The sequence below is a fragment of the Lygodium microphyllum genome, chromosome 24 (assembly GCF_053477565.2).
Source record: "Lygodium microphyllum isolate KBCC chromosome 24, Lygodium_microphyllum_v1.1.10, whole genome shotgun sequence".
Lineage (NCBI taxonomy): Eukaryota > Viridiplantae > Streptophyta > Polypodiopsida > Schizaeales > Lygodiaceae > Lygodium > Lygodium microphyllum.
In genome coordinates, this window is record NC_141158.1 from 90,877,810 (window position 1) to 90,889,660 (window position 11,851).

Here is an 11,851-nt window from a genome sequence, read left to right on the forward strand (position 1 = left end):
TACCATAAGTTTGATGCTTTTATGCATTCACAAGGATATTCCCATAGTGATATGGATCCATGTTTATACATGAAGAAGGCTCATGATTACAGCCTTATGATTTTGATCCTTTATATGGATGATATGTTGATTATTACTGGGAGTACTCATGATGAGCTAAATGCCTTGAAAGGTCGGCTCAAGAAGAGCTCTAAGATGAAGGACATGGGACAAGCCTCACATATTCTTGGGATGCACATTATGCATGCTCGCTCTAAGGAGCTCCTTTACTTATCATGAAGGAGTACATCTAGAAGGTCCTTGAGCAGTTTCATTTGCAAGATGTTAAGCCTATTGGCTATCCTTTACCTTCTCGTGTGAAGGTTAGCCAGGCTGATTGTCTACAATTTGATAAGCAAAAGGCTGAGATGGCCAAGATCCCTTATGCATCCATAGTGGGTAGTTTAATGTATGTCACGATAGCCACTCGCCCTGGCATAACATTGCAGTGGGAGTTGTGGCATGCTATATGGCTATACTTGGCCGATGGCATGGGGATGTTGTCAAGGATATCATGATGTACTTGAAGGGCCACAGAAGTTATGTGTATCTGTTATGGTGGCCAAGATACAAGAGTCATGGGATACACTGACTCTGATTATTCATGACATGCAGATAGTAGGAAGTCCACCTCTGGCTATGTCTTCACTTTTGTTGGAGATGTTGTTTCTTGGATGTCCAAGGTGCAAAAATGCATGGTCCTCTCTACTAGAGAGAGAGAGAGAGAGTATGTTGAAGCCACTAAGGCTTGCAAGGAGGCTCTCTGATTAGATTGTCTAGTGGCAAACCTTGGCATTACTGATGTGGTCAATATACTACATTCAAATTCTATGAGTGCTATTTAGTTGACAAAGAGATTATTCCTAACATTATGACTACAAATGATTCCAAAGTACAAGAGCATGGATTACTATAATTACAACAAAATGGTCCCAAAACTAAGCCAAAAGGGTGAGCAAGAGGTGGAAACAACAAAGAATATAGTTGTCCATAAATAGGATGTAATAGAATACTCAAACAAGGCATTTGCATGGAAAGAAATTGCTCATAAACAATATTCATCATTGCTATCCACAAAACTATAGTAAATGACCATATATCACTAGGAAAATAACTAACAAAGTAAGCTCCTACTACTAGGAATATATGGCTTTTTAGCAATTTGGGATATATAAAATGCTATTAGTAATGTAGCAACTAAGTATTAAGAACCTTAAAAGCACATGAAGTTTCAGATACATAGATGCATACAACCAATGCATGTCAAGCATCTACCATTGATAACCCACTGACAATGATAGGTACAGGGTGTCCAAATGCTTAGAAGCAAATCGACCCACGAGAGTCGATATCTGCAAGAATAGTATATACATATATCAACTAAGCATGTACATGAGAAAGAGACACCAATTGTCTTTCAAGAACCAAGCTCTATAAGAAAAATACAAGTGTCTCCCACTGAAAGTGAATCTAGAATGTAAAGTGAGCAAGCAAAGCTCGAGACATAAGTGTCATAGCATTCGAGAAGCTCAAGTACATCCTAAATGCAATCAAGAGTATATACGTCCAATATGTCTTTTACTCGCAAGTGAAGGATCACTGAACCAAATGTCCAAAGCCCAAATATATCCAATGGAGCTCAAATGCAAAGCTCAAAGTGTATCATAAGCATATCCAGGAACATACATTCATGCCAAGCATCCATATAAGCATATATAATACCTAAAGTACTTGTAGGCATTCAACACATAAAGCTTCACCATTGTATACTTACTGTCCAAACTATTATTATAGAAATAGACCCTTCAAAACTGAGCTAAATGAGCTCTATCCAATCCAAAGCATCTCAAAGCATCCCCATAACATTTAGGCGCCAAAATGGCATCGTTGAAGCATTACATGAGCATTATGGAACTCATTGTTTGATGTCCACAATGTATACAATAAGTTAATACCGAACCATGAGTGCATTAATGATCAAGAACTCTTCAAAGAGTACTCACAGGGAAGCCAAGCAATTCCAGAATGATTGTGGTAGGAGAAGCACCAAGGACCTAAGAATGACTAAAGTATAAGCTACATATTAGAAAATCGAGGTGTAAAAAACAGAGTGCATGCGAGAAATGAGCTTTTGGAGTGAGCTTTTGAGCGGGCTTTTTTTGGCAACCTCAAGTTTTATTCCACATAGTCCACTTGGTCCTCTTTTTCTTTTGGGCATATATCAAGCACCAATGTTGCTCCTCCATTGCCGCCGCCGCCACCACCACATCTTACTCTCCCCCTCCTCATGAGAGCCACAACCAATTCTCCTCTCTCTCCTCATATGTTGGGGACCAACCACCAACATCTCACTCCCCTTTAATAACATTACCATCACTAGCCTCGCCACTACACCACCACATCTTACTCTCCTCCTCATCAGAACCACAGTTCATTCTCTCTCTCTCTCTCTCTCTCTCTCTCTCTCTCTCTCTCTCTCTCTCTCTCTCTCTCTCTCTCTCTCTCTCTCTCATATCTTGGAGACCCACAACATGTATCTCCCTCTTCTTCTTCCCCTCAATAACACCCTCTCTCTCTCTATCTCTCTCTCTCTCTCTATTTCTCTTATTTACCTCCAACTCTCTCTCTCTCTCTCTCTCTCTCTCTCTCTCGCTCTCTCTCTCTCTCTCTCTCTCTCTCTCTCATATCTTGGAGACCCACAACATGTATCTCCCTCTTCTCCTTCCCCTCAATAACACCCTCTCTCTCTCTATCTCTCTCTCTCTCTCTGTTTCTCTTATTTACCTCCAACTCTCTCTCTCTCTCTCTCTCTCTCTCTCTCTCTCTCTCTCTCTCTCTCTCTCTCTCTCTCTCTCTCTCTAACAACACATTAGCAGTTCTCTCTCGTTCATTGCTTTACATCACTACATTAAGCTTGTGTGATTATTTTTTATAATATTATCACAATGTTAGTGGTTGAATTACACATACACAAGCAATATCACATTATGTATACATTCACATCTCCCCTCTCTCAATTATTTGTATATATGTTATAATTACATCATGATGTATTAGTACTTCTATTGTGCACACATAAGCAAAACCAGATACACTTATACATCTCTCTCTCTCTCTCTCTCTCTCTCTCTCTCTCTCTCTCTCTCTCTCTCTCTCTCTCTCTCTCTCTCTCTCTCTCTCTCTCTCTCTCTCTCTCTCTCTCTCTCGTTTGCAATAAAAAAGTATTTCTTCGATTACTCTAGGTTTGATACAACTTGTTTTACATTAGATTACGACATGTGTCGCAACAAATAGTTCTTTTTTTACTTGTAAATAGTTCTCTCTCTCCCTCCCTCCCTCCCTCTCTCTCTCTCTCTCTCTCTCTCTCTCTCTCTCTCTCATATTTACAATACAAAACAATTTATGTAAGCAATTTGGATCTAGATTCATATTATGGTGATCTCTAGCAAGTGTACTATTGTTTCACAAATTGACAGATAATGACAGTAAAAGATTATCATAAATTTAATAATAGCTAACAAAAGCGACATATATTCGTATTTTCTCAACAAAATAAAATGCATTTACTCTAATAATTAGCAAAGTCTTTGCTTTGTTGGTCACACTATGGGTTACGTTGGAAAAGCTCTTCTCTTTCCAAATATGAGATGTAAGTCTTCTTCGGTAAGCATGGGTCGATGTATAAACACATCTTCATTTGTATCAATTCCAAATACTCAATAAACATTTTTCTTTATACATGGCTCTAGCAACCTTATTAAACATTGGTTTAAAAATAAACACTCATTATTAAAGCTTGCACATTTTTGGATTATTTATTATGGTAGCAAGAAGGGATATTGATTGGTGAAAACAAGTATAAATTCGATGCTCGGTCAATATGCTTAATATGAGAGAGAGAGAGAGAGAGAGAGAGAGAGAGAGAGAGAGAGAGAGAGAGAGAGACCATCATCTTGGTCTCTCATTGTGCATGTCTTTGCTAAGTTGACATCATGTTATTGAAGTATTAATATTCATAGGCTATAAAATATAGTTATATTTCTTTGAACTAATCAATGTGTGTATATGTGTGTGTGCAAGTGTTAAGACTTCTAATATACACACATAAATACATACACACATATATATATTAATGAGAGAGATAGAAACAAGTTCTTAATAAGACACACATACATACACGCGTGCATGCGTGCACACACACATACCCATAGAGAGAGAAAGAAATGTGAAAAGTAGTTTGGATAGAGATGTACCTTTTTCAAATTAATGTAGGAGAGGCCCAAAGTAGTTTTGTAGTATTATAGGAGAGTATGCTAAAAAGTCACATTTTGATTATAATTTCAATAGTATAAAACTTTTTTAAATCTTTGATAAGGTCTTTATTTTTCCAAATACACAATGCAAAAGACAATAGCCATTGTATGTTATGTTAATTATTAGTTTTCTATGCTAGGAGAAAAAAATTTCCCAAAAGAGAGGATTGTTTCTTTGTTCATAAGATCCAAACTTTTCAATATAGTTCATTCAAAAAGTCTCAATTTACTATGTCTCACATTAAAACATACACATACACATAGAGAGAGAGAGATACACATACACACATGAACTAGTTAATCTATTGCTTAGGTAATAAGTGAAGTACTAATCATTTTTTAGTTAATTACTAAAGAGAAATATAAAGAGAGGGGAGAGAGAGACAAAGACAAATGAGAGAGAGAGAGAGAGAGAGAGAGAGAGAGAGAGAGAGATTATGTGACTTGCTTTGACTTTTTTTTGAGTCAAGAAGGGGGTTGATGGCAACTTGTCGAGAAGAGGATTGCTTGCAACCACTTTTTGAGATGAAATTTTTTTTCACAAGTCTCCTCCATCATTTCTTTGAGGGGATTTGTGAAAAAAATTTCCACTGAATAGGGGGTTGCTGACAACCCTTCCTCTCTGAATTTTTTTTTCACAAGTCCTCTCTACAAAAAAAAATCACTAAACATGGAGCTATCATCAACCTTCCTAGCCAAAAAAAAAAAAAATCATAAGTCCCCTTAGATAGATGGAGGCAACTTTTGAATTTTTTTCACCAAGAAGGGGTTGCCAACAACCCTTGTTTGGCGATAAAAAATTTCATGTCCCCTTAGAGAGATGATGTAGGGGAGTTGTGATCCAAAGCTCTCTCTCTCTCTCTCTCTCTCTCTCTCTCTCTCTCTCTCTCTCTCTCTCTCTCTCTCAAAGGTTGCTAGCAACCCTTGCTCAGCAAAAAAAATTCACATCCCCTTAGAGAGATGATGATAAAGTCATATAATCTCTATCTCTCTGTCTCTCTATCTCTTTCTCAATGAGGAAACTACTACCACATTCAAGTGGACAAAGATTTATTCTTCTAGTTCACATAGGAGATAAATAGAATTTCAAACTAAATGATGATAGTAAGTCTTAGAAGTCATGCAAGTTAGTAGCATGGAGACTTCTCTACAAGCCAAAGAAGGGGGCGCTGGCTTCAAATTTTCTAGCACTCTCTCCTACAATTCGACAAGACTACTTTTGGGCCTCTCCTACATTAATTTGAAAAAGGTACCTCTCTATCCAAACTACTTTTCACATTTCTTTCTCTTCTCTTTTATCAATGATTTTTAAAAAGACACATCTTTCTTATCTCTCATCAATATTTATTTTTATCCCCTCTCTCTCTTTCATCCAAAAGTTATTTTTATCTCTCTCTCCTCCCTCTCTTCTCCATTAAGTCCTAAAACCCTTCCATTGAAATTCCTTACATTCAAAGTATCTAGAATATGAATTGCTTAATTAAGGTGGATTAGAGTTTATATGAGCAATAATCTTTAAAGCTATGTCTTTAGTTCTCTAATATACACTAGACAAACCTACCTTGATTGTTCTCTCTATGTGTATGTGTGTGTGCATGCATGCACACGTGTATGTATGTGTGTCTCATTAAGAACTTGTTTCTATATCTCTCATTAATACATATACATATGTATCTGTGCATATATTTGTGTGTATATTAGAAGTCTTAACACGTGCACACACACACATATACACACATTAATTAATTCAAAGAAATATAACTATATTTTATAGCCCATGAATATTAACACTTCAACAACATGATGTCAACTTAGCAAAGACATGCACAATGAGAGACCAAGATGATGGTATTAGAAGTCTTAACACGTGCACACACACATATACACACATTGATTAGTTCAAAGAAATATAACTATATTTTATAGCCTATGAATATTAATACTTCAACAACATGATGTCAACTTAGCAAAGACATGCACAATGAGAGACCAAGATGAAGGTCTCTCTCTCTCTCTCTCTCTCTCTCTCTCTCTCTCTCTCTCTCTCTCTCTCTCTCTCTCTCTCATATTAAGCATATTGACCGAGCATCGAATTTATACTTGTTTTCACCAATCAATATCCCTTCTTGCTACCATAATAAATAATCCAAAAATGTGCAAGCCTTAATAATGAGTGTTTCTTTTTTAACCAATGTTTAATAAGGTTGTTAGAGCCATGTATAAAGAAAAATGTTTATTGAGTATTTGGAATTGATACAAATGAATATGTGTTTATACATCAACCCATGCTTACCGAAGAAAACTTACATCTCATATTTGGAAAGAGAAGAGCTTTTCCAACGTAGCCCATAGTGTGACCAACAAAGCAAAGACTTTGCTAATTATTAGAGTAAATGCATTTATTTTCTTGAGAAAATACAAACATATGTCGTTTTGGTTAGCTATGATTAAATTTATGATAATCTTTTACTATCATAAACTATCAATTTGTGAAACAATAGTACACTTGCTAGAGATCACCATAATATGAATCTAGATCCAGATTGCTTACAGAAATTGTTTTGTATTGTAAATATGAGAGAGAGAGAGAGAGAGAGAGAGAGAGAACTATTTACAAGTACAAAATGAAGTATTTGTTGCAACACATGTTATAATCCAATGTAAAACAAGTTCTATCAAACCTAAAGTACTCACAAAAATACTTTTGTATTGCAAACGAGAGAGAGAGCTATATATTGATAAAAAGAGAATTGTTCGTTGGAACACATGTCACAATCCAATAATGTAATACAGTTTCTATCGATTTGGACTACTTACACAAATGTTTCTATATTGCAAACGTGAGAGAGAGAGAGAGGGAGAGAGAGAGAGAAAGAGAGAGAACTATTTGTTGAAACACCTTTCATAATATAATATAATACAAATTCTATCAATCCATAATACTAGCACAAATTATTTTGGGGTTGCAAGAGAGAGAGAGAGAGAGAGAGAGGGGGGGAGGGAGGGAGAGAGAGAGGGAGATAGTGGTGATGGTGAGATAGGTGGCATAATTTGAGAGAGAGACAGAGAGACAAAGAGAGAGAGAGAGAGAGAATGTGTGGTGTGTGAGAGGAGAGAGAGAGAGAGAGAGAGAGAGAGAGAGAATGAACTTCTTACATGTAGAGAGAGAGAGAGAGAGAGAGAGAGAGAGAGAGAGTGTGTGTGTGTGTGTGTATGAGTGAGTGAGTGAAGGTAGTGGCAAAGGTAGTGATGGTGGTAGAGCTAGCAACAGCAGCGCTGGTTGTGACGGTGGCAGGGGTGGCAGTAGTGGCAATGTTGGTAGTGGTGGTAGAAGTGAAAGTGGAGGTACATCTAAAGCTAGAATAAGTGAATTATGTGAATAATAATAGAGGGGTTGCCAAAAAAAACTCACTCAAAAGCTTGCTCAAAAAGCTCGCTTCTTGTCCTTCCCCTAATAAACAATGCAAATTGTCTATGGCTATCCTAAAGGGTTGCTAGTTGTGTAGGCCACAATGGAGCCTCAAATAATGGTCAAAGGATCCTTAAGAGTCCTTAGAACAAGCTCCAATAGGTCGTCAGGAACAAGGCTAGACTCAATGCATGCCTTAAATGAATGAATGGTGGCCTGCCACAAGAGCTTGGAATGAAGCTCTTCTTCCCAAGCTGAAGTAAGTAATGAAGAAGCTCCTTGAATGCCCATTTTGATACCTATTGAAAGGTGGAGTGGAGCTAGAAGTAGGAGCAAAAGCAAGAAGGGAGCAAGAGCTATGGAGGTTCAAGCAAGAAGAGAGAGACCAATATGTGTGAACTCTAATAGTCACAATGTGTAACTTGCCTTCCCTTATTCTAGCGCCACTAAAAGAATAAAGAATAAAGTGATAGTGATGGGTGGCCACCACACCTATAGTGTACAAGTTTTCATGTATTGTATGCAGGTAAATATAGGTAGCTACACATAGGCGGTCTTTAACCCCCAACAAATTGTATTCTTCAACAATTCTTATTTGATCATTTTCCTTTTGAAATGCAAATTTATGGTGATGGCTTGAGAGCAAGCTGTGTTTTCCACATATCTTAGGTATGGGAGATTCTAAAATTATAATGTAGCATAAATTAACCACTTTAATCAATCCCCTTACATGGGTATCAATCATTCAATTGTCTCAAATATTGAGGTTTTAGTATATATTGTATTCTTATTTAGCTGCTCTTTCATTTAATAATAGTTACCAATTTTCATTCTTTCACTTATAATGTTTACATATTACTCATTATTTCTATATCATAACTCTTGTTTTCATGGCATTCTCTACTCTTATTCCCCTCTTTTTATATTTGACAAGACAATAGCTATTCTTTGGCTTGTATTATTTTGCTAATCATTTAATAGGATGGTTATTAACCACCTAGTCTTTGGGTCACATGATTATAAGGGAATGAAAGAAGAAGAACATGGCATGTGAGTTTATTTAGAGACTTCAAGAAAGTCTAGCTACTCCATGTTGTGGCATTACTATTGCTATTTAATGATGCAAAATATTTTTTGCCTTTACATACACAAATCTTACATTTGCCTTCTTACCATTTTAATTCAACATTTTTATGAATTTCCTCTTTTTCTTATATCTTTAAATTACCTAATGCTTGTCACTTTCATATTCTTATGATTCTTTTTTGTCATGTGTGCATAAGTTCATGTGAAAGAAAGGAGGAATTACATTGCCACATAGAAATCATTCAAGGCTATCACCTTAGCACTTCTAAGTCCTAAGCTTTTTATAATCCACATTGAAGCTATTCCAATGAGCTGTGAGACCCTTCAAAACAATTAGAACCTCATCTCTAGCTCTCCGCCAATAGCCTATAATGTTTTGGCCGATTTGGTCCTTGCAAAAGTGCAGCCATTTCTTTGCTTCCATACATAAGTGAACATCACATCCCTCCCACATCACATGCCTTCAATGTATCTTCACTTGTCATATTTTTTTCAAAAATCACTAGCTTGATGTTAATGTTTTAAAAAAAGCCTACTCTTTTAAACTACCCTTAAGCTTGCTTCCTAACCACATTCGCTTCTTTGTAGCTCCAAAAAGATGAGGAATATTCTCATCCTCTCTTTTGCAAAATTATATATTGGAGAGACTTTCATTGATTTTCCCACTCCATCCTTTGTGGGGAATTTATTCATTTCAAATTTCCATAAGATCATATTAAATTTGTAGAATGGGGTGGCTTTCTAGACACTCCTTATCCTAGTCTTCTATCTTCTTTTCCTAGAGTGGGGCAACTTTTTAGACACCTTATTCTCCTCTTCTATGTTCTTTTCCTAAAGTGTGGATATCATTTCCTCAACATATAATAACCTTTTCTATGTGGCTAAAATCCCTCTCAAAGTAGCCCTCCTCCTTCTACATCTCCAAAGACTTTCCTTGTGGATATAGCCATAAATTTGGCAATGTGACTATTCCACACTACCCTACATGTAAGCTAGTCCTACCACCTCTTGCCTAGTACCTACTATACAAATACTAATTTTTCTCCAAAATGCATTAACCTTTTCCATGTGGCTAATATCCATCACACACTACCTTGATTGTAAGCAATCCTATCACTTCTTGCATAGTACTTGCAATAGAAAGCCTAATTCCCTTGCAATAAGCTTGAGTTTAATCCTTCTTGGCTTAGTCTCAATGAACTCCATGGTCTTGGAGTCCCATATGTCCATCTACTCAAAGAGCCCTCTCATGGCAACTTGTTTGACCATGACTTTAACCATTTATGAGCTTTCTTCAATAGGACTATACAATAGGTCAAAGGTGTCTCAAAGCTGCAAATAATTGATGTGTCTCCCTCATTGTCCTATGCCTTGACCAACATTGCACCTCCAAAACTCATTTCCATGATGCCATCATGCTTTAAATAACTTTTGTGATTCCAGAATCACAATCATTTGCCCTGAATAGAGGATGTATGACCATTCCAATCCCTTTAAGTTTCCTTTTTTAGCCTTAACATTGGCTAGACATGCTTTAATGATCACAATCTAAGGTTGTATGTAGCCAACTTGCTTGTAATGAGCAAATAAAAGCATTTGGGACTATTGCACAAGACATGGCACATTTAGCCCACCTCCTCCTCTTTGCATTTAAACCAATGGACATGAGAACAATCTCCAATCCCTCCCCCATCAAATTGTTGATTTCAGAAAAATGTAGCAAGCTCCTTCTTAATCCTCTAGCAAGTAGACCCACTTAAATTCAACACTATAGCCATAAAACAAAGATTGGTGTCAACATTGTCTTTAGCAGCACGACCACCCTCCTTGTAAAGACGAGTCTCTATTCTTTCTAGAATTTTATTATGTCCATCTCCCTATTTCTCATCCAAGCTACTCTCTATTTCATGGTTATATCCCCTCCCAACCAACAACCAAGATATTGGAAGATAAGGTCATGCCTAAGTCAATGAGCATGATCCCTAATTGTAGTAGCCATGGATCAAGCTTAGTTAAGCTCAAAAAGACTAGTTCACTCCTATTGATGCTTATCTTGGAGCTATAGGCCTTTACTAAGACCTCCATCTAAGGCATTTCAACCTCCACTATATTGGGCTTATCATCTGTTAAATTGAGACACAAAGTAATATTCTTGGCTTATGGGCACTCCCTATGTCACACCTTGCTATATCCTTGTTTGGATCCCCTAGCAAAGGATTGGTTATGAGGGAAAAAAGCAAGAGGCCAATAAGGTCTCCTTGTCTAATCAATACCTTTAATTCAAATGGCATAGAGCACAATTCATTAGGCCATTATTAAAGCATTTGTGAAGAAAGCTTTGGTCATTTTCATAACCCACTACCAAAACCCATTGGCTTCATGACCTCAATGATGAAGTACTAGCTTATTTTATCATAAACTTTATCAGAATCCATGTTTATTAATTTTAATTTTAACTTTGAATTGAGTGCATGTTCCATTTACACTACAAGATACAGGCCTTATACCGACGTTCAAATCGATGAAAATGTTCATTAAAAAAATTGCCCCCATTGTCACTAAACGTGTCGGTATTAGTGTCTCCATGAAACTGTCGCAATTTATATTGGTATTAGCATCACAATTTGCATTGGTTTTGCGATGCAAATATTGACACATTGCGATGGTTTGCAATGCATATTGCGACACCAATAACGACACGTGTAGTAAATTTGCAACGTTAATAGCGATAGTTATAGAGAAAAAAATAATTTTGTGGTTGGGCCCTGCCACATATAGCACTATGTGATGTATTTATATTCTACAAATGGATTACATGTTAAGTGTGCAATGCTTGTCAAGGTGAGTGCAAAATATACTCGAACCCACAAGACTGATACATAGAATAAATATAAGATTGCTGATGAAAACTCATGGAATTATAGCAAGATACAAAGGATGATAATAACACAGTATATAGAAGATGCCTACATAAATCATAGGACCAAAAATGAAGAGGATGTGT